The sequence below is a fragment of the Heterodontus francisci genome, chromosome 24 (genome assembly GCF_036365525.1).
Source record: "Heterodontus francisci isolate sHetFra1 chromosome 24, sHetFra1.hap1, whole genome shotgun sequence".
Taxonomy (NCBI): domain Eukaryota; kingdom Metazoa; phylum Chordata; class Chondrichthyes; order Heterodontiformes; family Heterodontidae; genus Heterodontus; species Heterodontus francisci.
The window spans coordinates 25,912,006-25,934,618 of NC_090394.1; the positions used below are offsets into that span (position 1 = coordinate 25,912,006).

The 22,613-nt window shown below is 42.0% G+C and overlaps 1 protein-coding gene across 1 annotated transcript in view; it reads right to left on the reverse strand.

Moving 5' to 3' along the window:
* Positions 1-12,364: 12,364 nt before the first annotated feature.
* Positions 12,365-22,613, reverse strand: part of rnf216 (ring finger protein 216) — a 281,665-nt gene continuing 271,416 nt past the window's right edge. Inside the window, exons 18-19 of the transcript XR_010977366.1 lie at positions 19,449-19,543; positions 12,365-13,287 (exon numbers count right to left, since the gene is read on the reverse strand). The gene's annotated coding sequence lies outside the window, so the exon portion shown is untranslated. The remainder of the gene's footprint in view (positions 13,288-19,448; positions 19,544-22,613) is intronic.

The window sequence follows — 22,613 nt, forward strand, 5'->3', positions numbered from 1 at the left end:
CCTCTGAAATGGCTGAGCAAGCCATTTAGTTGCCAAAAAGTGATTTACCACCATCTTTTCAAGGGCAATTAGAGATGGGCAATAATATTGGCCCACATGTCAGCAAGGCCCACATCCTGAGAGTGAATAAAAAGAAGAGGTCATGTGATGAAACCTCCAGGAATACACCTAACCAGAGTTGACAACCCCTATGAGTCCAAATAGGGCCGGGCGTGTTGTTTCTCCATTGTTGGCCTGCTCAGATACTCTTCAACCATAAGAGACCGGTTGGGTGTCAAGAAATAAAGTCAGGACTTTTAAAATACTGTTTGAAATATTTTTTTTTGTCTCTCTGTTGCTGCGGTTGCAATATAATCGCTATCAACAAGCTTTAACATCCCAAGGCACTTTCCAGGAGCTTTATCAAACAAAATTTGACACCAAGCCAATTATGCAGTTATTAGGATCAATGGCCAAAATTTTAGTCAAACAGTAGGTTTTAAGGAACATCTTACATTTGAGAGGTGGAGAGATTTAGGTCCCAGCATAGGGCCTAGGCAGCTGGAGGCATGGAGGGTTGTTGGGCTGAAGGAGATTGCAGAGATAGAGAAGGGTGAGGCCATGAAGGGACTTGAAAATGGGTATGAACATTTTAAAATTGCCACAGCACAATCGAAATCTGGCAGACTCTGCAGAACTTGGAGCTCCAGCCTACGACAGAGTCTGTTCTGCCAAAAATGCAATAAGCTTGATTAATGATCAGCTTTATATGGAGACAATGGGTGAGGGGCAGAAGAGGAGGAATTTTTTCCTGTCTTTCAGCAGCTACGCTGGTGCATCATTTAATGGCATTTGCACTTGTAAAAGGTTCCACAGCTATCACCATTTATGCAACCTGCTATTTGAAAGGATGTGTGTAATAGGCACAGCTAGCTTAGACAATCAGAGCAGCCAAGCGTAAACAACATTTCCAATCACTTCTTAACAAAAAACAAAAGGCAGCAGAGACTGTGGTGCTGATACAATGGGGCCTAACATCAGTTGATTTGAATTCCAAATCAATACATTTGCAAGTATCTATACTGTAACCTCACCAATTCTATAACCCTCCAAGACCCTGGCACTCTTCCAATCCTGGCCTCTTGCTCATCCATGATTTTCATTGCTCCACCATTGGTGACTATGCCTTCTGCTCCCTAGGCCCTGAAACTCTGGACTTTCCTTCCTAAAGCTCTTGAAAGAAAGAAAGGACTTGCATTCCATAATGCCTCTCACAACCTCAGCATCTCCCAAAATGCAAAACAGCAAATTAAGTATTTTTGCTGCAGCTTTACTTTTACGCTATATGTAGGAAACATAATAGTCAATTTGCACATAGCAAGCTCCTACAAACAGCAATGAGATCCTGACTGGTTAATCTGTTTTAGTGATGTTGATTGAGGGATAAATATTGACCCACACAATGAGGATAACTCCCCTGCTCTTTTTCACCTGAGAGGGCAGACACGGCCTCAATTTAGCTTTTCATCTGAAAGGCACCTCCAACAGTGTAGCACTCCCTCAGTACTACACTGGAATGACAGCCTAGATCTTTGTAATCAACTCACTGGAGTTGGATTTTATCCCACAACTTCTGACACAGGGGTGAGAGTGCTACCACTTGAACTATTGCTGGCAATATCACTCTCTCTCTCTCTTTAAGTCGCTACTTAAAACCTGAAATAAAAACAGAAAGTGCTGGAAATAATCAGCAGATCTGGCAGCATCTGTGAAGAGAGAAATAGAATTAATGTTTCCGATTCTGTGAAAAATACCTCTTGACCTGTCCTACTATCTCATTATGTGGCTCGGTGTCAAATTATGTTTGACAACACTCCTGTGAAGCACCTTAAGGTGTTTCACTACATTAAAGGCACTATATAAATGCTAGTAGTTGCTGTTGTTTTTGTACCTCCAATCTCTTAATGACCTCTACCTCCTGCTTGTTGTGTTTCATAACTGACAGTCTTTATATTTGTTTCTTTCCATATGCACTCTAACTCAAGTGTATTTTTCTCTCTGACTGCTTGCACCTCCCTCGCTCCACTCTTCCCACTCAGTCACATCAGGACGCATGCTTAAATCTGCCAGGTTGCTTGGTTACTTGCAGAGCCAGTTAGGGAAAAGGGATCCACAGCCAGTTAAAACAGTTCATGCTCCAGATATGCCAGAATTAATCTTTTTCAACAGGGGATAAATAAATAAAAGAGGTTAAACCGGAGAAGAAAGGATAGAAAAAGGAGAGGTGAATATGGAAGTAAATAAGACAATGGCAAAGGATTGGAAAACATAAAGCAAGATGGGTTATATGTGTTTAAAGATCATTTTTAGTCACATCATTTGGCTGTGTCAGTCATGGCTCAATTGCTAACACTCTTGCCTGTGAGTAAGTAAGTTGTAAAGTCCCACTTCAGGACTTAAGCACAAAAATCAAGGCTGACACTACAGTGCAGTACTGAGGGAATGCTGTGCCGTTGGAAGTGCTGTCTTTGGGATGAGACGTTAAACTGAAGCTTTGTCTGCCTCTCGGGTGACGTAAAAGCTCCCATAGCACTGTTTTAAAGAAGAGCAGGGGTTTTGTCTCCAATATCCTGGGCAATATTTATCTCTTAACCACCATCACTCAAACAGAATATCTGGCCACTATTACATTGCTGTTTGTGGGTATTTGCTATGTGCAAATTGGCTGCTATGTTTCCTACATTACAGCAATGATTACAGTTCAAAAGTACCTCATTGGCTGTAAAGCCCTTTGAGATGGCTGGTGTTTGTGAAAGTGCTATAGAAATGCAATTCTTTCTTTTTCAGTATTCTTCCCTGCACACCTTCCAATGGTTCCTTTAGTAAGCGCTCTCACCAATGTGTGACTGAAGCTATCCTTATTTTGGGTTTGGTTCGAAACTATTGCTACCAAGTGTGCACAATTCCCAAACACACAACCGCTACCACCTAGAAGAACAAGGGCAGCAAATGCATGGGAACACCATCACCTGCAAGTTCCCCTCCAAGTCACACACCATCCTGACTTGGAACTATATCGCCAGTCCGTCATTGTCGTTGGGTCAAAATCCTGGAATTCCTTCCCTAACAGCACTGTGGGAGTACCTGCACCACATGGACTGCAGCGGGTGAAGAGAAAGGTCCATCACCACTTTCCCTAGGGGAACTAGGGATGGACAATAAATGCCCATCTTGCTAGCTATTCCTCCAAACCCAAAATGATATTTGGTAAACTGCTAGAATCCCCAAGGTATGTTTTCTGGACTTGCTACGACAGGTCACTGGGAATATTCTGGGATTCAGTGGTGTCAGTCACTCCTGTAAGTGATCTGAGCATCCTACTTTAATAGGAGGTGACACACACTGTTATATCTCCACAAATAATTGTGTAATGCAGGGATGTAACTATGGCATCCCATTGTGATCTGGACTGGATATTCATGCCTTTTGTTTGAAAGCTTCTTTGAAAGGCAGACTGATCAAATACCTGGTCAGACAAGGCCTGATACAAAACAATAAGCTGCTTTATTAAACAGCTAGATGAACATACAGTCGCGTACTTCAATCCATTCAGCTTATTTTTATGTAATAATGCAGAATAAAGAGCCCATCATGCTCGCCTACACAAAGGGTTGTCTTATTTAAAATGGTATCTAGCTATCCTCTTGCATTTCCAAACACTTCACCTGAGCAGAAGCCGTTATAGTTATACCATAAACAGACCTGACTTCTCTTATAGCCTCCCTCTTTCAAAAAGCATGTCAGCTCATGTTCCTGTTTCTCTCTCTTCATAGACTGGTAGAGATCAAGGGACATTCCAACCCAAAGGTTGTGAATGTGTTTTGTTTAATTACCCAGACAAACTTACTTTTGACCTCTAAGGAAAACAACTTCCATAACCATCTCTCATTTAGGTGCGGAAAATGGTCAAAAAACATAGGTCTATACTCTAGAAAAACTACTGACTCATTCAAAGATGTGGGGCCATGTCAGCAAGAATTCACTGCATTTTAATCTCATTCTTATGTTCAAATTCCTCCATGGCCTCACCCCCTCTGTAATCTCCGCTAGCCTTACAGCCTTCTGAGATATCCGTGCTCATCTAATTCTTGCACATTCCCAATTTCATTTGCTCTACCGTTGGCAACCATGCCTTCAGCTGCCTAGGCCCTAAACTCTGGAAATCCTTCCCTAAACATCTCCTCCACTCTACCTCTCTTACCTCCTCTTTAAAACCTACCTCATTGATCCAGATTTTGGTCACCCGTCCTAAGATCCCTTTGGTTTCAAATTTTATCTGATATCACGCATGTGAAGGGCCTTGGGACATTTTTACTACATTATAGGTACTATATAAATGCAAATTGTTATTGTTATTAGTTATTCAACATGTTACTGTTATTAAAGGAAACTCCTGTGAAATTTTTTCTTTTAAGTAAGGAATATTGATGTTATAAAATGGTGGCAGACTCCATCAACCACTGCTGGCTTTGCTCTAACTTGATGTGTAGTTATATCAGCAACTAGCTCCAGACACTCAGCTGTGTTTGTCGGATGACGACGCATCCTAAACAGACAATACATAGTCTGTAAAGCAGCAAATCAAATGAAAGTTCAGCACATCTTCAATCATCTCCAATTATCAACTTGTGAAAAAGATCCAGGCACAAAAAAAGCAGAACATCCAGGTCAGAACTGGAGCAACCCACAGTCATATATTTCTGACCATCTGAACTACTGATGCTGATTCATGACTTACAACATCTATACATACCACAGCCTCAGAATTCATAACCATCCATCACAACTGTATGGTTTTCTATGAAAGGCAGCAACAATGGATAGAGGAAGACAGAAAATGAATGATAAGAAAATGGGCAAGCTAAAAACAGGCAGCAGAGAGGAATGAAAGGAGAGAACCATCCCATAATGACAGTGAGAGATAATTGTGGTGGTGAAAGGGTACCCCCTCCCCATGTGATTTATTGTTTATATTCAATTAGATGTCAACAACACTGTGATATATGTAGGTGCATTCTATCTTTGTAAAACAGAGAATTATTTTTCAGGATCACTTTTGGTCCCCATTGTTATTTGTGTTAACGCATTAATTAGATATTCTCCACTGGGTCAATCTGTACTGGCTACAGAGAAGGTCTGCAGCTGCTATCTGCTCCATAAGTGACCATCTTTATCTTCAATATCAAAAATAGCCAACGTGTATGGTTAAAGATGCGTAAGTTGCTCATCTTTGTAGACTTGTTGCTTGCATTCAAAGACTTTATGAACACTGATGTAATGGCTGCACACAAAGTCCTATAGAAAATTCAGGAGTGCTGTTGGGATACTGGAAGGAAACCTAAGGGGCTTAGAAAAGAAAATGGGAGATTAGCTGGGAGTTCAGCATTCTGCCAGCACCTCATGCATATTTAACCCTGATCAGCACTAGAAGAGATTCAATGTGATTTTAATATTTAATAAGCTAGTACAATGTCATCATTGCTTTGCTCTAATTATCAGAACAGCTGCTCTCACTTAACCTTTGAACTTTCCCATGTGATTAAAACCATTAGTGCACATCAGTTACAATATGGAATCAAGAGATCACAGAACATTCTGGATTAATGGCAAAGATTGGTAAATGGGGTCTATTCCCTAATAGTGAACTCATCACTATCAACTACAATCCCAATGCAGCATTGCTAATGTGTTCAACAATTTCATTTTTTGGTCATGTTGAAATAAAACAATTAATCACAGACACTTCATTAAGAATTCTTGATTCTTCAAAGTGAAAGGCTTTTAGTTTTGGCAAAACTCTTGACTAATATACAAGTTGAAGAAAAAGAAAGTTCAGGGAGCATGTCACTGAAAGCACAGCACATAGTTAGAAATCCTAATAACTGCTTCAAATCCAGATGTAAATGTGCCCCCAGTATGAAGGTTAAGTAACCGCAGTGGAGCTTTTTAATTGCAGTTTGATACTTTACACTGTCATGCTAGACCCCCACCTGCCAAGAATGAGGCATATTAATGTTGTCATATGAACATGATTTGAATACTGTTGCTGAAGTGAGGAAAGGACTTATTCACAAAAATCGTCAGGCCCCTGGCTGGAAAGACATATTAACAGACAGTTATGGAGACGACGGGGTTACTTCCTTTATCCAATTTAACCCACAATGGACTTTGAGCACCAGGTATTGTGTGTAAGAGACATTACAGGGGAGGCTAAGACCAGAGTTTCCACAAACAGACATGGTCAGACCAGCTGGTCACGTGACTAGCCTGCTTGGCAACCTGTTTTTTTATGAATTGTGCAAACAGTTTAAACTGACAGTGTCTGTTTGCTCCTGGACTGAAAAGACCTCTCCTGGCTGGCTCATTAAATCTTTCTCATGGAACTCCAAATCCACTGAAGACACATGAACCCCAACATAGAAAAGTCTCCTACAGTGAACAAGGTTTAAGAAGAATACTGGGCCCCAACGAAAAGCAAGAACTACCTACAATCAAGGAGTCCACAGTAAGCTCGAAGAACTGTAACAAAAACCCTCTTCAGAGATTGCCTCAAGCTTTTTCATTTTATTTTTCTTCTGCTCTTTTCTGTCTCTATCTGCACGTGTGTATCACATATGCATGCCAACGTGGGCTCATCATGTATATAGGCATTAACCGAATTAGAGTTTAAGTTTTAGTTTAATAAATTTCAACCTTTCTTCTTTAAACCTAAGAAAGCCTGTTTGTGCTGGTTTCTTTGCCTTATAATTGGAAAGCGGTGAACAAGGATTCACCAAGGAGGAGATAAAAACACGATGTGTTTAAAAATAAAACCCTGTTACAGTAAGACCAGGTGAAGGCAGAAAGGGAACCCTAGACCCCCTTCTCACCTGGTCATAACAACACTTTATGGGCTTTGGGCTAATTGTTCGAATGCCATCTCTTCATGTCCTATCAACATATGAAGTGCATAACAGCAAATCAGTTAACTTTGGGGTGGGTCTTTTCAGAATGCCATCCTTTCAACATCTCCCAGGATTATCTCAACCAGTGGACCTGCCTTACGGCTAAATGACTATTTGAAGGATAACCAATGAAAATAACTTTGCAATTTGCTTAATTGTTTTCAGACTGATTTATGGGTAAGGATTGAGCACAGTGCTGGTGTTAGGACAGGGTTGATAGGAACATAGGTAGTTCATTCAGTCCCTCGCACCTATTCTGTCACTCAGTTAGATTGTGGCTGATATATATCCTAACTCCATTTACCCACATTGGTTCCACATTGGGCGGCACAGTGGCGCAGTGGTTAGCACCGCAGCCTCACAGCTCCAGGGACCCGGGTTCGATTCCAGGTACTGCCTGTGTGGAGTTTGCAAGTTCTCCCTGTGTCTGCGTGGGTTTTCTCCGGGTGCTCCGGTTTCCTCCCACAAACCAAAAGACTTGCAGGTTGATAGGTAAATTGGCCATTATAAATTGTCACTAGTGTAGGTAGGTGGTAGGGAAATATAGGGACAGGTGGGGATGTTTGGTAGCAATATGGGATTAGTGTAGGATTAGTATAAATGGGTGGTTGATGTTCGGCACAGGCTCGGTGGGCCGAAGGGCCTGTTTCAGTGCTGTATCTCTAATCTAAAAAACCCTTGATACCCTCGTTGAACAAAAATCTATTAATCTCCGTTTTGAAATTTCCAGTTGACCCCCTAGCCTCAACAGCTTTTGGGAGAGAGTTCCATATTTCCACTCCCCACTGTGTGAAGAAATACTTCCCGACATCACTTCTGAATGGCCTAGCTCTAATTTTAAGGTTATGCCCCCTTGTTCTGGACTCCCACACACCAAAGGAAATTGTTCCTCTCTATCTATCGATCTTGTCAACTCTTTTAATCATTTTAAACATCTCAGTTAGATCACCTCTTAATTTTCTATACCCAAGGGCATGTAAGCCTAGTCTATGCAACTTATCTTTATAATTTAACCCTATTAGCCCCGGTATCATTCTTGTGAATCTGTGCGCATCTCCTCAAGGCTAATATATCTTTCTTGAGGTGTGGTGCCTGTAAGGGTAGCAGAAGCAGATTCAATACTAACTTTCAAAAGGAAATTGGATATATACTTAAAGCATAAAATTTGCAGGCCTACGAGGAAACAGCAGGGGAATGGGACTAATTCGATAGTTCTTTCAAAGAACCAGCACAGCCATGATGGGCCAAATGGCCTTGTTCTGTTCTGTGATAATATATATATATTTCCTCCTGATGTCTAAAAATAAAATGATTTTTGTGACTTCAATTGGTCAGTTAGTACAAGAGTAGGAGTGTTAGAAATAGCTTCCAATGTTTATTCCTGGGCCTCCCCTGTACTGTAAATAGTGTAAAAGAACAGCCAGGATTCCAATTCCTGATAGTTATTATCATTATCAGCTGCAAGGGGCATAAAAGCAAAGGGTGGCAATATACAGGGAATGTGAGGATAAAAGCATATGGAACAGCGAAAGGTTTTCTCTTGGTCGAGAAAAATAGTTCAGCAGTAACCCAACAACAGCTCGGGAAATGGCTTGCACAGATTTGTTTTGATTAATAAACTATTGTAATTCATGTCACTGAAATCTTTGTATTTTACAGAACAAAAAGGCTGAAATATTTTAATCAGCTTTTGGTAGACGCTCCTTAAAACAGATCTCTTTGACCAAGCTTTTAGTCACCTAATCTCTCCTTATGTGGCTCAGTGTCAAATTTTGTTTGATAACGCTCCTGTGATGTGTCTTGGGATGTGTTACAGCATTAAAGGTGCTTATATAAGTTGTTGTTGGAGATACTGAGAAACTAAACTGAGGTAAATGCAATAACGTTTGAGTAAATGTGGGCAATATCACATAAACAAACATCTCACATGATCAATCATCACATAATCAAATGACATGTGATCAAACTTCAAGGTTATCCTACTAATGTGGGCCAGATACAAACTGCACAACATGGCCAAATGCATACTTGTGATAAATTTTGAAGTGGAGTTGCTTTTCAAAGATTCTGAATTCCCTGCCCCACTCCTTGGTGTCTTGATGTTTCCACATAGAACAGTGGTTCATGTTAGATGAGGGCCCTTCACAACTTTTGCAGGAGATTGACCCCCAAACTGCTGAAACTTGAGCTTTGCAACGGATCCTCTGATATTTTGACCTTCTTGTGCTTTGCTTTCACAGCCGCACTTACTCAACATTTTATTACGGCTGGGACAGGATCTGGGCTCAAGATTTGTAGTTCCAAGCATTGTCAAGTTAAAAAGTCATGTTTTCTGTCTTTTGGAGTGCATCATTCATGACTAAACTCAAAGGCCCTATTACTCCCAGATTATGTTATTTCCTGCTGATTTTTTAACATACTGAACACAATGAGAATTTCATCTTTCATTTTCTTTCTTCACATAAGAACATTGACACTTTCAGATCAATGGAAAGCAATGATGGGCGATTGAAAGTGGCAGAGATAGAAAGATCATGCATTTATGTACTGCCTCATCACTGCCCTCAGAAACATCCCAAAGGACCTGACATACAATGAATTATTTCAAGGCGCAGTGACTCTTGTCATGTGGGGGAATGCGGCAGCCATTTTGTACACAGCAAGGTGCCACAAACAGCGATTGGGCGAATGACCAGTTGATCTGATTTTGGTGGTGTTGGTTCCGTATTTGGCAGAACACACCCGGAGAACAACATGCTTTTGTTTGGATAGTGGCTGTGAGATCTTTGATTGGCACTTTAAATTGAGGCCCAGTTTTGTCTGTTCCAATCTTCAGCTGGATATTAAAGTGCCAATCAATGTTAGCATAACTTGAGAATCAAATTCCGATCTGATTATCGACAATACTAAAGACAAGTTATGTGAAGTCCCCTCTGTAAGGCTAATTCTCACTACTTTGAGTTTGCAATAAATGTAGAATATCTCCAATAAAACTACAATGCATCTACAGCCTGGTGCAAAGAAGTATTTAAATAGTGCCCAGGCAGACTGCTGGATTTCCCGAAGAGGTTTGAAAAGTAAATTTAGAACCTTTTTAAAATTAGAAAAAACAGAGGCTCCCACCTGCACTGTTTAAATAACCTTGCACACCTTTCTCACTGACTTCAGGATGCTCTAGGTTAATGCACAGATGGCACTGTAACTACAGTCTGTCAGCTGTAGTTTGCACTAAGGAGGTACTGGCCTCAGATCAGTAGCTGGAATATTACGGCAGCTTTAGAGTGCCAAGGTTTGGACTCGACAGAATCACATTTTGGAGTGGCCTGTCCAAATATTTTTAACTTAGACAGAGTTTGCTAAAATGGAAGTCCAGTTTTGCATAATTATGTCTGTGCTTCATTAGTTAAAATGTCTTGAATTCCATGCCCTTTAGGAAATTACAGAGTTTAAAGTGGGATTTGCAAGAATAATGTGTTCCACTGGTGCAGCCGATAAGAAAGTGGCCTGAAGGTTTAGTTTCTGGAGGCACCTGGACAATCCTGGAGGGTTGACAACAATAAAGGGCTGAGTATCCACTCATAAAGAAAGAACTTGCATTTATATAGCACCTTTCATGACCTCGGGATGTTCCAAAGTGCTTTACAGCTACTGAAGTACTTCTGAAGTGTAATTATTGTTGTAATGTAGATAACGTGGCAGCCGATTTGCGCACAGCAAGTTCCCAAAAACAGGCATCCCATAATGAGCAGATAATCTGTTTTAATCATTTTGGTTGAGGGATAAATGTTGGTCAGGACACCAGGGATAACCTAACTGCTCTGCTTCAAAATGGTGCCAAGAAATCTTTTACATCCCCCAAGAGAATTTAATTCCGTTTTAAAGATGGCACCAATGACAGTGCAGCACTCACTCAATACTGCACTGAAGTAACCGTCTTGATTTTTCTGCTCAAGTCTCTAATGTAAGATTTGAACCCTCAACTTTCTAAGTCAGAGGGGAAAATGCTACCAACTGAGCGACAGTTGACACCAGGACTTCAGTACCAGCTCTAGTTGTAGAACTGAGATCTACTGATAGACTGACATCACCATATTAGCATCTTTCATGAGTTTAATCAGTTTCAGTGAGGGCAAACCAGCACTAACATTGGCCCAGTTTTTAGATAAATATGTTAACAGATGGTGGAACCTAGACCAAGTGGAACCAATCAGAGTGGATGCAATAACTCATAAGCTGTTAGATGGCCTTTACTTATCAACTGTTATCAACTGTTATCAACTTATCAATTGCACACTTTTGACAATTGATCCGAGGGAAGTCAGACCTAATTGCAGGCAAACAAGAACACGTAAGGAGTGACTTTCCCCAGATGTTTTAGGCACTAAAGAGTTAAAGAAGTGACCAAGATGGGATCTTAAGCTGAAATGCCCGCTTAGCCCGCATTTAGTGCAGAACACCATCTTGGTAAAGGAATTGAAGCCATGCAAGAAATGGCTGCTCATTGACATGTTAATCAGTTGGTTGCCACTTAAATGCCTGCTAGCTAGCAGGGGCGGCACAGTGGTGCAGTGGTTAGCACTGCAGCCTCACAGCTAAAGTGACCCGGGTTCAATTCTGGGTACTGCCTGTGTGGAGTTTGCAAGTTCTCCCTGTGTCTGCGTGGGTTTCCCCCGGGTGCTCCGGTTTCCTCCCACAAGCCAAAAGACTTGCAGGTTGGTAGGTAAATTGGCCATTATAAATTGCCCCTAGTATAGGTAGGTGGTAAGGAAATATAGGGACAGGTGGGGATGTGGTAGGAATATGGGATTAGTGTAGGATTAGTATAAATGGGTGGTTGATGGTCGGCACAGACTTGGTGGGCCGAAGGGTATGTTTCAGTGCTGTATCTCTAAACTAGCATTCATTAAAGAAGCTACATGGCATTTTCGTGGCCAACACTTCAACTAATGTCCTCGCCTTACAGTGACCAGCTGTTTGGTCATGTTTATGTTGATTTCAACTGGTACTTAAAGGGATAGTCACCCATTAAAGGGATACTCACCATTTTGTAGTCATTGCTGTTGGAGCTGTGAAGAGGACCCCGAATTACATGGGGAGAATTTCTGAGACACTTTGTCACGCCTTCACCAACACTCTTCACTAGTGGCATCTTTCTAGGGGAGCCCCTTGGTCTGGACGAGGAATGGGAGGAGGATATGACGCCAGGCAGAACAGCAGCTGCTACTGCAGGAGGGAGAGAGGGACAGGAGAGTAAGGAGGGTGAGGAGGTGTCCTTCCCCACTTTGGGTACAGGACATCCCTATTTTTTTTTCCAAAAATATATTTTATTCATAAAAATCTGTAAAAAATACATTACAAAACAGTTCAAAGTTGACATTCCAGAAAGTGCAAAAGAAATCAGTTTTCTTCAATACAGAACGTGAGTTTCCTCACAACCCTTCCACTCCATTTTACATGCTACGTACATTTGCATTCCACAGCAAAACCATATTTTGGTGCATACAGCCCGAGGTGTTTTACACAAGTTCCAGCTCCTCAGTTCACTATGGCGGGAGGACCTTATACAGTGACCTTTCCCCATTGAGCCTTTGCGGTGGCTGTCCCAAGCTTTAGTGCGTCCCTCAGCACGTAGTCCTGGACCTTGGAATGTGCCTGTCTGCAAAACCTGGTCATGGACTACTCTTTGCACTGGAAGACCAGCAAGTTTTGGGCAGATCAAAGAGTGTCGGTCACTGAATTGATGGTCCTCCAGCAGCAGTTGATGTTTATCTCGGTAGACGTCCCTGGGAACAGACCGTACAGCACAATGGGCATCTCGTTGGGTTCAGCGCTTTGGGGTTGGGGTGTGCTGGGCCCAGCGTTGCTTCCAGTGCCACGGAGCTGGGGGGGCTTTCTCTTCCAGCTCCTTTGAGTTCTGCTGCTTCTTTTGCATGTGCCGTCTTTCCGGCCCTTCCTCATCCGATGAGGAGCAGCTTCCATAGTCTGTCTCAAATGGTAGCCTCCTCTTGCCACTGGTTTGGGTGGTGACCTGTTTCTTTTTTGGGGGCTTCCTCTTTATGGTTTTCCTTTTGACCACTTGCCACTCATCTGGTTGTCCCACTGCTGCCTCCTCCTCCATTTATTCTGCCTGTTGAGGAGGAGTTTCTGGACACAGGGTAGGTGTTGAGTCACTGGTTGCAGTTGCCTCCCCTTTCCTCTCCTTCTTAGACAGATTTTCCTCACTGCGGAGAGAGCTGCTGGTCTCCTTTGCAGCACTAGGCATGTTCACCGTTCCTTCCTCCAGCCTTTCCTTGGACCTTGCTGCCTGTGTGTAACGGAGGCAAACAACTTGCATTTATATAGCATCTTTAATGTAATAAAACCTCCCAAATCACTTTACAGGAGTGATATCAAACCAAGTTTGACACCAAGCCACGTAAAAAGATTTTAGAACAAGAATTCAGAAGCTTGGTCAACAAGGCAAGTTTTAAGCAATGACTTAAAGGAAGAGAGAGAGGTTCAGGGAGAAAGTTCCAGAGCCTAGGGCGGAGGCTGCTGAAGGCTGAGGAAAAGGAAATCAGGGATGAACACGAGGCCAGAATTGGAGGAGTGCAGAGATCTCTGAGGGTTGTAGGGCTGGAGAAGATTACAGAAATAGGGAGGGCCAATGCCATGGAGGGATTTGAAAACCAGGATGAAAATTTTAAAATTGAGGCATTGTCAGACCGGGACCCAATGTAGGTCAGTGAGCACAGGTGTTCTCTGCAGGACGATAGGTGACTGAAGAGGGTATATTAAAATAACATTGATTAAGTATATTGTCTGAAAGGGGGGATAGTGAGCTGCAGAAGACAATTGAAGAAACAGTGACAGCCATAGTAGATTGTCTTGTAATTTCTCATTTCTGCTTGGCTTCAGGGTGAATACAAGGACTATTTAAAATCTCTACAGTGGCTACAGTATTGTGTCGTTATCAATTATCTACATGAATACATCTCATTGATGGCTACATAATTTCCCATTGCCAGAACTGGTGCCCAGCAGGGATACCAGGTCTTAATAAAGACCCACTCTCCAGTGACAACCTACATAGAGCAGAGCTAAGCACTAATGAAATTAGCACTTAAGATTCATTTATGTGGCCGATATAAATCTGGGTTTAATTCTCAATGCTGTAGAGAGTTCTGAACATTAAATAATAATCAAATTAGCTAATTAAAACTACTTTAAATTGATTAATTTACTGTATTATTTCCCCTTTTTTCCTTGTATGAGTCTCTCCCGTGCCTTTTCAGCACTTTAGCCATTTGTTTTTTTAATGCCTCTTCATCATCTCACTGAGATGGACTTAGTTGTAAAGCCCTTTAGGACATCCTGGAGATGTGAAAGGTGCTAAATAAATGCAAGTCCTTCTTTTCTTTTATGAAGCAATTTGCAGGTCATTAACCTACTCCCTCTTACTGGAATATCTCTTATTTTCTGCTCCCCTCTTTTCTCAGCCCTACAGCTCTGACAAGTGGTTGCACCTAAAAAGTGAACCAATCATTTTGCTGACACTGTGATCTCTGTTTTATATCTAGCATTTCATCTTCCTTTCAGAATTCCACATTTGAAATTAAAAAAAAATTCTTCTGCATCCCATTGTCAGTTTGAAACTACCTTTCGAATATTCGGATTTAAGTTTGGTATGAACAGTCTGAATGCACCCAGGCTGTGACAAAGCATAAGCACACAATGCTGTCCTGATTTAGGACCAAGATCCAGAGTAAACAGATTGGATTCAATACAGAACTGTGTACAGTCCTAATACATCAGTGTTTACAACCTTCTGCTGATGTAAAACTGTCAAATCAAGTTGGTTTTATTACCAATTTCTTGTTCACATCTAGGGAACAGCAATCGCTATGCCCCAATCACTCCCTTTTATAGTCAATGAACAATGCTGGGTTGTGAGATATGACATATAATACTCAGAATGCAAACATATAGGACTAGCTTTCTGCATTTACTTTAATGGAATTTGAGCTCATCCAAAACTATGCGGCCCATATCCTAACTCACACCAGGTCCCAATGGTCTATCACCCCAACGTTCGCTGACCTACATTGGCTCCCAGTCCAGCAAAGCCTCAATTTTAAGATTCTCATCCTTGGTTTCAGATCTTTGCATGGCCTTGCCCCCCCTTTATCTCTGTAATATCCTCCAGTTTTACAATCCTCCAAAGTCTCTGCACTCCTCCAATTCTGGCTTCTTGTGCATCCATGATTTACATCATTCCACAATTGGTGGCTGTGCCTCCTGCTGCCCTAAGGGACACAGTGGTGCAGTGGCTAGCACCGCAGCCTCACAGCTCCAGTGACCCGGGTTCGGTTCTGAGCACTGCCTGTGCAGAGCTTGCAAGTTCTCCCTGTGACAACAGGGTTTCTGCCGGGTGCTCCGGGCTCCTCTCACAGCCAAAGACTTGCAGGTTAATAGGTAAATTGCCTCTAGTGTAGGTAGGTGGTAGGGAATATGGGATTAATGTGGGATTAGTATAAAATGGGTGGCTGTTGGTTGGCACAGACTCGGTGGGCCGAAGGGCCTCTCTATCCTCCTTTACAACACGTTTGAAATCCTACCTCTTTGACTAAACTTTTGGTCATAATTCTAATATTTCTCTGAGTGGCTCGGTATCAAATTTTGTTTGCTTTTAACATTGTAAAATGTCCCAATTAATTATCAGAGTATAAATGCAAGTTGTTATTCAACAGGCAACCTCAGTCCAATGGCAGATTCACAGACCCATAATCTGCTGGCTCTACAATTGTCCTGTTGAAATGAGGAAACCAGTGTTAAGGAATGTTATTGCTAGAGTCAATGCTGGGACATTATACTCTGGTAACCTGATCGACAGAAGCACCAAATGTAAAAGCACTTGGTGTAGAGTGATCTCACCAGTAAGAAATTCCAATACAGGTGCAGCAGGAGATTAGTTCACACCTTGTGGCTGAATATAGCTATGTTTAAAAAAAAATCAATGACAAAACTGGAAATCTAACCATTTATTAGAAATAATGACAGAGAGAATAGTCGTAATTTAATATTGGGCTTTCAAAGAAAGAAATAAACCACTGGAGCTTTGCTCTTGCACTTTATAAGGTCATCTGAGTCACTCAATTAGATCACTACAGCATGAAGTGGAAGCAGAAAAAATAAAGGAAACACACTGGGGGAAAAAAACAGAAAATATAACTACAAACATGACTCCGATCAATGGAAGAGAAACCCCATGTTGCAGTTAATAATCAGCTATAAATGAAACAACAATGAACCTGCATGTCCAGGGCACTGGTAATATTATATAAGTTTTTAAGTTTGCTTTGTTTTTATAGTTAAGTTCTTTATTAGTTGTGTGTCTCTCTAAAAAGGGGTCCTTTTGTTTGATTCTTGGTAGTTGACACTGGGCCTCTTTGGTGTTTCCAGAAGTTCATCATCTCGCAAGGTTGTGAACAACAAATAGATCACTATTGTAAAACGGTGCAGAAAACATACAACCTGGAACTTAGTTTATGGCTGGCTACACGTAATCTGTAACCTTCTTGGAAAGAAGCAATTTCCCATAACAGTATAATCCACACTAAGGTGGGTTTCTCTATCTGAGGAATGCATCTTTTGAGTATTGAGCTGTTATCAGAGTAGTCAGTATAAAACCCAACATTGAATTTTCACATTGAATGCATCCTGATTGGCATTGAGAACAGAAAAGATCATCCTTTGTCAAAACAACTACAACTTGCGTTTTTAAAGCACCACTAATGGAAGAGTAGGAGGAAGACGAGGAAATACTGAGTCGGTTATGGCTGCCTTGAGACACAGGAACCTAGGAAAGAACCTAGGAGCAGGATTAGGCCATTCTGTCCTTCAAGCCTGACCCACAATTAAATTAAATCATGGCTAATCTCTGTGTTAACTCCATCTGAGATGGGTGAACACAACCAGGAGGATGAACCACAGACGAGAGGTGTTGAAATAGTGAGGTTGGTGAGGGGCGTGTAGAAGGCCATGGACAGTCACACTGGGTATCGTTGAAGATTTTGACTGGGGCTGATCACATTGCATGGGTTGGCTAGAAACTAGATTGTAAGGACTTGAGAAAGGATTGCTGGAAGATGGAACCACAACACATTGAGAACACAGAGGGATTGAGGGTGAGCTTTTGTAGGTGAACACAATGTAGTCCCTTGCTGATGTTAACTTAGTGGCTCCGTGATAAAATGAGACATGGTTTCGCAGCAGCAGTTGTGACAGTAAGTTGAGAAATTAATTTCTAACACTCTAGTGGCTCAGCTGGTAATTGTGTTACCTAATGTGCACTGAGCCATGGCTGTTCTGGGTTTGAGTCCTGATCTCTGTTGAGTTAGCTGGCCTGGCTCCTATTCTCTTCTAATACGGTTAACATTAGACATAACATAGCAATGGTGAGGGAGCATGGAACTTTATAAAAATATCACACCAGTGAACCAGCTACATCATCCACCTGTGGCAATATGAATGGCCTGTTACAGTTGAAACTAAATGAAACAATGAAATTTCTTTAGTTTACCAGTAAATCCCCTGTGGCATTGCTCACAATTAGTGCAACACCTGGGGCTTCTGGTACTTACTGTGGCTCAGACTGCTGCTGCTTTATGACCTCCTGTCCCTTGCGTGGAGGACCCGACACTCACCTCCTTCTAATGTCACTGTAATCATATGCCAACATTTACCACCAGCTAGTGCAGCATATGGAGGGCCCAGCACTACTCCCCTGCCGGTGGCCTGAAGGGAGGCATTAAAACTAGCGCACTAATACATGATGGCCCGCATCTCCAACACAGAAGTCCTCGAGGCTGCCAACATCCCCAGCTTATACACACTACTGAGTCAGCGGCGCTTGAGATGGCTTGGCCATGTGAGCCGCATGGAAGATGGCAGGATCCCCAAGGACACATTGTACAGCGAGCTCGCCACTGGTATCAGACCCACCGGCCGTCCATGTCTCCGCTTCAAAGATGTCTGCAAACGCGACATGAAGTCCTGTGACATTGATCACAAGTTGTGGGAGTCAGTTGCCAGCGATCGCCAGAGCTGGCGGGCAGCCATAAAAGCGGGGCTAAAGTGTGGCGAGTCGAAGAGACTTAGCAGTTGGCAGGAAAAAAGACAAAAGCGCAAGGGGAGAGCCAACTGTGTAACAGCCCCGACAAACAAATCTTTCTGCAGCACCTGTGGAAGGGTCTGTCACTCTAGAATTGGCCTTTATAGCCACTCCAGGCGCTGCTCCACACACCACTGACCACCTCCAGGCGCTTACCCATTGTCTCTCGAGATAAGGAGGCCAAAGAGAGAATACATGATGGTCACTAATAAATACAATATGTAATTCAGGAGAAACTTCTTTACCCAGAGAGATGAGAGAACATGAAACTCTCTACCATTTGGAGTGGTTGAGGTGGATAGCATAAATGCATTTAAAGGGAAGCTGGTTAAGTACATGAGGGAGAAAGGAATATGTCGATAGGGTGAGATGAAGTAGGATGGGAGGAGGCTCGTGTGCAGCATAAATGCCAGCACAGGTCAGTTGGGCTGAATGGCCTGTTCCTGTAATGTAAGTTCTACTATATAATTTTAAGGTGAATATTGTATGCCACAAAAGAGGAGCAAGGCCTCACTGTATTTGGTAGGTACAGATGGTTGCTAAACTCAATTTCTATTCAAAGGTATAAGTTGAATTTATTAAGAAGGGGCACTCAGTCTCTCCCAGCTGAGTGTAATCTTTAACTACCACAGCAGTATTCACCTCATTCGAATATCATCATGAGTACATGTTACATGCAGTCAAAAGCAATCACTAAACTTTTTTTAAAAATCAGTGCTTAGGTTGTGAATCTGCATTGTTGGATTGAGTGCAGTAGGGCTGTTCATACTACTGCTTCACAACAAAACAACCTCACTACACTGGATCATTTTTATGGTATTTGCAATGCTGCATTTCTTAATCTAGTCATCAGAACAAAATGAATGCGGCAGAACTGCCTAGTAGAAGTGTCAGCAATTTGTAAACAAAGTTAATCAGTCAGGGCTGCCTGTCCTGGCGGTCTAGAACAGGTGCCACTCCTATATTTAGGGCCATTGGCTTGGACTCATTGAATCTAAACAGCTGCTGCTGCTGACGTATGAATATCTCTTGCCACAGCAGGCAGACTGCCTCTGACAACTAACACTACACCTCCTCCCTTCTGGATGTGGCAGTGTTTCTGCTGCAGAGGAACAGAAGGTAAAGGAAGAGAGAAAACTAAAGGGAAAGGAGAAGATGAGAAAACCAAATCAGGCCCGAAAAGGGAGAGGGAGAAAAACCCAGATGCAGTAAATCTGGGCTTTGTTTATGTTGAATGCCTTCAAACCAGCATGTAAACCAGTTGCACATTAAATCACTTCCTCCACATCTAATACCGACACAGCCCATGTCACCTTTTCTTTTCTTGCCCATTATGCTGGGCTAGCTGGTATTGGAGTGTTTTCTTAACTTCACAATCCTTCTGTGATTTTCTTTTATTTATCCACGCCTGAAACATATAATGACAAATAAAACAATGGGTGGTAACCACAGTACAGAAATCCATCTCACTCACTTACTGTCCTATTACCTTGATTTAAGTTGATCCTAAAATACAGTAATGATTCACTGAAATGCTAGTTTTGCACAGAAAGGGCTGAAATCCCCAATGAGACCAGTCATGCATGACAGTGCTGCTTAGTATGTCCTCTGCTCTATTAGGAAATTATATTAATAAATGCATACTTAAGATGTTGTGTTGCAATTGGTACATTTGCATTCTATATCGGAGAAAGAAAAACTTAAGTCCAAAACAAGGGGCCATAACTTCAAAATTAAATCATTCAGGCTGAAGTCAGCAAGGACTTCTTCACATTAAGGGTAGTGGAAAATCTGGAACTCTCTTCCCCAAAAAGCTGCTGAGGCTAGATCAATAGAAAATTTCAAAACAGTGATAAATTTTTGTTAGGATATGAAGGGATATGGAACTAAGGCAGGTAAATGGAGTTGAGGTACTGATCAGCCATGATCTAATTGAATGGTAGAACAGGTTTGAGGGGCTCAAATCCCACTCCTGTTCCTATGCTGTTTAACAGGTATATAATACAATTTGAATTAGCAACTGAATTATTATGGTTAAGGATGGTTAAAGGATTCTCAATTGACAGCCAATGGTAGTCTTGTCCTTTGCAGCACAACTTCTCAGCTGGCTAGGCCTGAGTATTGTGTCCAATTCTGGGCACCACACTTTAGAAAGGATGTCAAGGCTTTGGAGAGGGTGCAGAAGAGATTTACCGAATGGTACTGGGGATGAGGGACTTCAGTGATTATGGAGACACTGGTTTTTTTTAGATTAGAGATACAGCACTGAAACAGGCCCTTCGGCCCACCGAGTCTGTGCCGAACATCAACCACCCATTTCTACTAATCCTACACTAATCCCATATTCCTACCAAACATCCCCACCTGTCCCTATATTTCCCTACCACCTAACTATACTAGTGACAATTTATAATGGCCAATTTACCTATCAACCTGCAAGTCTTTTGGCTTGTGGGAGGAAACCGGAGCACCCTGAGAAAACCCACGCAGACACAGGGAGAACTTGCAAACTCCACACAGGCAGTACCCGGAATCAAACCCGGGTCCCTGGAGCTGTGAGGCTGCGGTGCTAACCACTGCGCCACTGTGTCGCCAGGATAGTTCTCCAGAGAAGTTTACGGGAGATTTAATGGAGGTGTTCAAAATTATGAAGGGTTTTAGTAGATAGGGAGAAACTGTTTCCACTGGCAGGAGGGTCAGTAACCAGAGGACAAAGATTTGAGATAATTGGCAAAAAACCCAGGGGTAGATGAGAATTATTTTTACACGTTATGTTCCGGAATGCATTGACTGAAGGGATGGTGAATGTAGGTTCAAAAGAAATAGGATGTATACTTAAAAAATAAAACTTTGCAGGGCTATGTGGAAAGAGCAGTGGAGTGGGACTAATTGGATCATTGTTTCAAAGAGCTGGCACAGGTACAATGAGCCGAATGGCCTCCTTCTGTGCTGCTAGAGTCTATTATTCTATAAAGCTGTACACTGCCACGCTTTATGAAAACTTTTTTTTACTCCTTCACAGTATTAAGAGCTGCTCTTTATGTTGCTCTGCAGGAGCTGGTTGCAGTAGCACGGGTGTCTCTCAGCTATTGCCACATCATTTAGATTAGAGATACAGCACTGAAACAGGCCCTTCGACCCACCGAGTCTGTGCCGAACATCAACACCCATTTATACTAATCCTACACTAATCCCATATTCCTACCAAACATCCCCACCTGTCCCTATATTTCCCTACCACCTACCTATACTAGTGACAATTTATAATGGCCAATTTACCTATCAACCTGCAAGTCTTTTGGCTTGTGGGAGGAAACCGGAGCACCCGGAGGAAACCCACGCAGACACAGGGAGAACTTGCAAACTCCACACAGGCAGTACCCGGAATCGAACCCGGGTCCCTGGAGCTGTGAGGCTGCGGTGCTAACCACTGCGCCGCCCCAACATCAACCCGCCCAATTATTCTAGACTGGCGTGAAGGGACATTAATCTTGCACCAGGGCCTTCCTGATGCTTATTTCAGTGGCAATTTGCTGAAGCAATAACTTTTATAACATTTGCACAGAAGGAACCAAGCATACCCTCTAAGATATCTAAGAGTGTAATTTCTGAATAATATTCCCTAGTTCTACTGTCACCTAAGCTAAGATTAGGCAATTCAGCAAAGACCAGAGAACCTTGTGTTACTCATTGGATGAACTGGTCAAACTGTCAGGAATCCCATTTAATTAATTTTATTGAGAAGCCAGAGTGAAACCACCAAATCCCTACTCTAGCACACCAGAACTGATGATTAGACATTAATAATTATGATGAGCAGGAATCTTGATGCTTTTTTTTTTATACAGATCTCAAAATGTAATACATTTGAAAGATAATATTGCACAAAATGAAAGTTTGTTTTGTGAATAACAGAGATATTTTGTATTACAACTTAAAAGGAGCCCCTTTCTTTAAGCCTCAAAATATTTTTGTGGATGAGCCTGGCTATTCAATGTTAGTTTCAAACTTCTAACAGTCATAATTTAAACCAAATCATCGATCCCAAAAATAAAACAGCAAGTGACAGTGTGATCAGGACTTATTGACGGTCTCCAGTAGTGATTCACCTCAGTCCCATGAGAAATTACTGTCACTTCTTTCAGTAATGACTGCTGAGAAATAGCTCTGACTTACTGAAGATCAGAATGTATTGCAATGGAAATCAGGAGAACCTTTGTGTTTATCCTCACTATTATAAACCAGAGGAACTTCACAAACAATTCTGCTCTGTGCAATTAACTCCCAGAGTAGTGAACTTTAAGATAGAATAGTGGGTCTGGGTTTTCCCAGTGACTCAGTTGCTAATTTTACTGTGTTGCATGGTACTAAGCAATAGGAGGGATACAAGTTTGATCTCACTGCAAAATAGCACCCCAGCTCAGTGATGGCAGGAACACAACTGAGCTGGGTGATGAAGGGGGGACAAAATTACCCCA